The 6,141-nt window shown below is 36.2% G+C and overlaps 1 pseudogene; it reads right to left on the minus strand.

The window, feature by feature from the left end:
- The window catches only part of LOC101567830, a 72,211-nt pseudogene that overhangs the window by 50,120 nt on the left and 15,950 nt on the right, over positions 1 to 6,141 (minus strand).

Raw genomic sequence — 6,141 nt, forward strand, 5'->3', positions numbered from 1 at the left:
CCCAAGTACTAAATTATGCTAATTAGGAAAATATCTAGTCTCCAGGTTGATATTCACCACAGAAGTGAGATCCCCACAGCTATAGTCTCTATGTAGTAAATTTGGGTTGGAGCCAGTCACCTTCAACTGTAGCATATCTTGTCCTTTGTGACTTATGGCATCACAGGCTACTATAGGCCTCTACCAGGACCAGGGACTCAGAGAGGTTCACTTACTGTGAGTCCTCTGCCCATCTCCAGATAAGAGGCCTGGGCCTGGGGCAAACTCACAAGTAATCATAGAAAGCTCATTGGTTAATTGTAAATCCTGCTCAGAGCCTATTCACTGTGGTCGTCATCATGGACAAATCTCCCTCACCCTTTTGCATTTGACTCTTTGGGTAAATATTATAAAATAATCCTATAAATTAGGTGTATTACATCTGTATTAAATCTTGTCCTTTATAAACTTTGATGACAACAAAAACTCTCAGAGTTGAATTCTATGTGGATGACTATTTGACAAGTAAAATTAATGCAGCAGAAAATGCTATTAAAGTCTTTTTAGTAGGGATGACAAAAACAGTAATGCAAGCAAGTATTACTAGTTAATAGTACTAAGTACTATTAGCACTTAATCAGTATTTGTTAATTCAAACCTATTTGTGTCTAGGTCCAAATATTACAAACACATTGTGCTCCTCCTTTTATTGTGCTCAACTAAACATTTTGAAAATGCCTATCACGTTAATTTTATTTAATAGTACTGGGGATTTGGCTCAGTGGTAGAATGCTTGCCTAGCAAGCTGAAAGCCCTAGGTTTGGTCCTTAGCACCAAAAGTAAAACATAAATCTCCCCAAAAAAATAATTCAAGGGCCAGCCAGATAATTCAGTGGACTAAAGCACCTGCTTAAGCAGGTGCAGAGACTAAGGTTGGATCCCCGGGGTGCCTTGCAGGGCAAATGAAACTGGGCTTGATGACACTCCCCTATAATCCCAGCACTTAGGAAGCTGTAAACAGGGGAATCACTGTGAGTCTAATCTAATAATGAGACCCTGAACACCCTGTAGACCCTTCCATAAAATACAGAAAAAGAAAAAAAAATCCAATAAAAGACAGCAGCTAATTGTCAGGTGCCATCTTCACACAGGTATCATTTTATTTCAATAGATCTGGTAGATTGATAATACAAACATCAAAAAAATGTATAGCTGTGGGCAGGAAAAGTGCACCTCCTGGAATCACTTCACCCAGGTTCTATCTCTTCTAAGCCATTTCATTCTGGAAGTATTACCTGAAGAGTGAAGCTTTACAGGAGTGAATGCTATATAGAGAAATCTGTGACCAAAGAACAAAATTTTGCTTGTGCAGACTTAGGGATAGACAAGCACTTTCTGAACAGAACTCCAGCCACACAAGGAATAACACTAACCGCTAACAACTGGAACCCTATCAGATTAAAAATCTTCTGCACAGCCAAGGAAACAATCAAGGAAATGAAGACAGTATTAGAATTTAAAAAAGAAATTGTCAGGCTCTCCTCAGAAGACTACAGTCTAGAATATATATAAAACACAAATAAATTCATTAGAGCTCTACAGATGAAAGACCAAATCAAAATAAAGGCAGTATAAATCAATGGACACTTCAAAATAGGAAATATGAATTGAAAATGGTTTCATGGAAAAGCATTTGGTAACCAAAGAAATCTAGAACCCCTCAGATCACACCTTACTCCAGAAAAAAAAATCTATCCTCAAAGGCCCACAAAATAAAAATAAATAAAAAAATAAAAATCTCATCAGATTGTGGGGAAAAGGGAAACCTTTACCACTGTGTAAGGGACTACTAACTTGTGTAACCAATATGGAAATCAGGATGGAGATTCCTCAAGTACTGAAAAGCAGAAATTCCATTTGACTCATTATACCTCCATGTCTCACTCACTCTTCTCACATTGCTGGGACAAATACCCCACACTCAAAATGAAGAAAGAAAAGGACTATTTAGCTTACAGTTATGGGAGGTTTCAGCCCATACCCAGCTGGTTCCAAGGCAGCAAGGCTCATGGCAGAGAGCAAACTTTCATGGCAGCAGCAAAGAGCAGAGAGCAAAAGGAGTGGCAGCAGCTCAGGCAGTTAGCTAGCCTCTCTCCTCTCTTTACACTGTACTGCAAATTACCTGCCCCAGGGCAGGTGCAACATCCACACCGTCAATAATCAATCTCTAAGTCAAGAAGATGCCCCATGACTGCATGAGGCTTTGGTGGGGACAACTAGACACAAACCATAACACTCCATGATTTTGGTATCTTCCCAAAAGAGTTAATGATACTGTATTGCAATGGCACAGGTACACCTCTTTATATATCTGCATAACTCACACCAAGTAAATAATGAAGCACCTTACACTCATATCAACAGAAAATAAATATGCGTATCATAAAGATAGGTACATTTATACTTGGGTCATATGTAGGAAAATGGGTACAGCATGAGACCGTAATGCTAAGTAAAATAAATAAATCAGACACAGAGGTTAAATGTTACATGCTTTTTCTTATATCAGAAACCCAAAATATAAATTATTTATGTTAAAAATAGAAGTTGTATGATAGGAAGCAAGGAAATAGACTGCAAAGAGATAGGCAAGGGATGTGAGAATGGGGAAGAGGGGAAGGAAGAGAGAGAAAGTAGGAGAATCATGTTGCACTATGTATTTTTACAAAAACAATTTCAAATACTAGAAGAAAAGACTGATATAGAGTGGACAACAGCTGTCAAATAAGCAAAAGCTAAATTGAAAATAACCAATGAGAGTATATGCATTCTTAGGACAAGTCCTTATTTTCAGTTGAGAAAGAAGACCGAATGGGCATGGTGGTACATGCCTGTAATCCTAGCCCTAGGGAACTGAAACCAAGAGTCCCAGCTGCAAAGTAAGACCCTGTACCAAATATAAAATCCGATTCACTTAACGTGTGTGTGTGTGTGTGTGTGTGTGTGTGTGTGTGTGTAATGTTTTCAAGACTGAGAAAGCTGTAATTGGATACACAACTTTCTTCCAATTTCTTTAAGGTCTGGGTGCTCGAATTTATAATTGCCTGATCTAAATAGTTTGTTCCTGCGATATGAACACTGCCGCTGTTGACCCAACAAATTTCATAAGGTATAACATCCAAATTGTGATGATATGCCTGGAACCTACAGGAGAATCGTTATTGAATCTGGAGGATATTGAACTGTTTGAACAAATGCCTAGGGGCTCTGAAAATGCATGTCTAAAAATAAAGGAGAAGTGGATAAACACAAGATATTGGAATTTTGTAAGAAACAGATTCTTAGGGATTTGCCTTCAATATTATGTGCATTAGGAAATTGCGAGTTTGAAATTTAAAATAAACATTGCAGGAGCACATAAAATGTATAATAAGTAATCCAAGTAATGGAATTTTTGGTATACAGTTTTTTTCTGAAATCCTGTTCTTGCACTATTATAAATGGATTGTAATTCGTGATCACTGTATGCTGAAGTTATGCTTTGAGCTCTATACTAGCATAATAAAATTATTTAACTCTATAAATGGCTGAATGCAAAACTATGCATGTATTAGTATGCTTTTTTTCACATATAATAAAATGTATAGAAATAAAATAATGAATAGCAATTTTTTTTTTCAGAGCCAGGGATTGAACTCAGGCTCTTACACTTGCCAGGGAAGCGCTTATTCCACTGAGCCATCTCCCTGGCCCCATAAATAGCAATTTTAAAAACACCATATGTTCATCGCACATCACACATCACACTGGTAAGTAAGCACTAAGTATTCCTCCAAAATTTAATCTTTTTCTCCCAGCCATGAAGAGTAATCACTTCATTCTATGGTAGTTATGACAAAGAGAATAAATTTAATATATTTAATTTTTGCTCCTTTGCAAAATAAATTTTCAATCAGCATGAAATTTAGACAAAATGTTGTTTCCTTGGATGGAAAAAAAGTTAATTTCATGCTTGTAATAATGGGGCCCCACAAATCTTTTGATTGCAGCTTTACATGCAGGTTTTTCATTGCAGACCCATGTCTGAGTCCTCTGACTTCTCCTGCTCTCTGCTGCACTCATACAGCCCCAAAACAACAGCTGATCTTGCCACATGCATGGTGGAAATTCCCAGAGCAAAGGAAATGTTCGAAGCACGTGTTGCTTCCCATCATTTCTGTCTCCTTGCAATTCTTTTTTTGTACCACCTCACTAATCATACACACTTTTAAAAATTATTCTTGAATCCAGACTTAGCTAATGGACAAGAACTGTTCATTTTATTGAGTCACCCAGCCTAAAATAGAAGTTTATACTTATTATGTAAGATTTATTTTTTTTTAATTTCTTGAGAAACAAATAGCAATGAGACAGTTTCAAAACAGGTTAGTAAGACAATTACAATAAATAATACATTGCAGGGACCAGGGAGAAGGCTCAGTAGAATAAGCACTTGCCTGGCAAGCACAAGGACCTGTGTTCAACCCCAGGTTTCACCAAAAAAAAAAATAATAATACATTGCATATTGTTGTCTTCATAGTAGTTATTCATAGTATAAGATACAGACATGATATCGTGTCCAAACACTAGTAGTACAAATCTTTCTTCTCATTGAATTAAGAGAAAGTAGCTGTAAGATTTTTCAAATTTCTGTTTCCTTAAATAAGTATGTTAAGCCCCCAACCCCATACTCCACCCCACCCAGACCACAAACCACATGGGCCTGCTCTTAGGAGCGCTGAGCCAAGACTGGGCGTGATGGCACACGCCTGTAATTTCAGCGACGGAGAGCCTGAAAAGAGGAGGATCACTGGAAGTCTGAGATGCGTAGTGAGACCCTCACCAAATATATTTACAAAAAAAGAGGGCTTTCACGATCCGATTGCTTATTAAACATCATCTCTTGAACACAGATGTTGATGCTAAACAGGAGGTTGGTCTGCAAACAGAAGTTTCACCAAGAGTAAGTTTTAACGTGTGTGGGAAATAGTGGTAGATCTAACTAGTATAGAAATGGTAGAGTCAGCAAAAAGGCATCAGACTCTGCACTATTTTGGAAGGTGGTCCCTAAGTGTGTAGTGGCGTATATATGAAATTATAAGAAAATAAAGGAATGACACAAAATTTTAACAAGTAGTTGAAAGAAAATAATTACCATTTTCTGGGACACTGAGGTCCAAGGAGAAGCAGATTGCACAGTTAGACTCATCTGATGTTTAATTACCATCATCTTAAGCTTGAGAGATATATTAACATATTATGTAAATCGTATCTGATGAATGTGTGTAAAAATGCTCGATAATTTTTAAATGCTCGTGCATTTACAAGAGACTTATCTGGTTGAAATCCTGTATTATGGTAAAGAATATTTTGGATAAAACCTTGTTTCTATTTTCATCTTTTGTTGTATAAAAACTCCAAATTTACCTGTTTTTTTTAATGAATCTTTGCCATATATATAGTGCAAAGAAATACTAAGGAATAATTTAGTGTGAGTAGCTATTGCCTATTTTTACTGTTTCTTAGACATTTTTGTCCAAGTAATAATCTAAGTTAGTCCATTACACTATGTATTGAAAGCATTGCTTAAATTTGATTTAATTTAGGGACTGGGCAGATAGCTAGGTGGAATAAGTGCTTGCTTTGGCAAGTGCAAGGTCCTAAGTTTGACCCCTGGTACCACCAAAAAAAAAAAATGATTTAATTTAAAAGAAAATTTGGCTTGTAAGAATTTCAGTGCTAGTAATACTATAAAAACTAAAATGTAATATTCCTTCTTTTATTATTATTTTTAAGGATACAAAACAGTGATAAAAACAGCATAAATGATACAAGATAGCTCTAAATAAAGTAATAGGAACTCACCCACGGTTGCTGTATTATATGATGCTGTCTTCAGATTACCAGACATAAACATATAAGATTCATTTAAAGAAAACAAAACAAAACAATGACAAAGAAGTTAGAAGAAATTCAGAAGAGGTAAAAGAAATCAAAGTAAAATAAATCTTTTTAGCATCAACTGCTCTTTTCAAAAGACCAAGAAATTGACAATACAATTCTCCAACCTATTCTACATATATACCTAAATATACCTTTTTCCCTTCTTTCATTTGTCCTTT

This window comes from Octodon degus, unplaced genomic scaffold (genome assembly GCF_000260255.1).
Source record: "Octodon degus isolate 3935 unplaced genomic scaffold, OctDeg1.0 scaffold00018, whole genome shotgun sequence".
Taxonomy (NCBI): Eukaryota; Metazoa; Chordata; class Mammalia; order Rodentia; family Octodontidae; genus Octodon; species Octodon degus.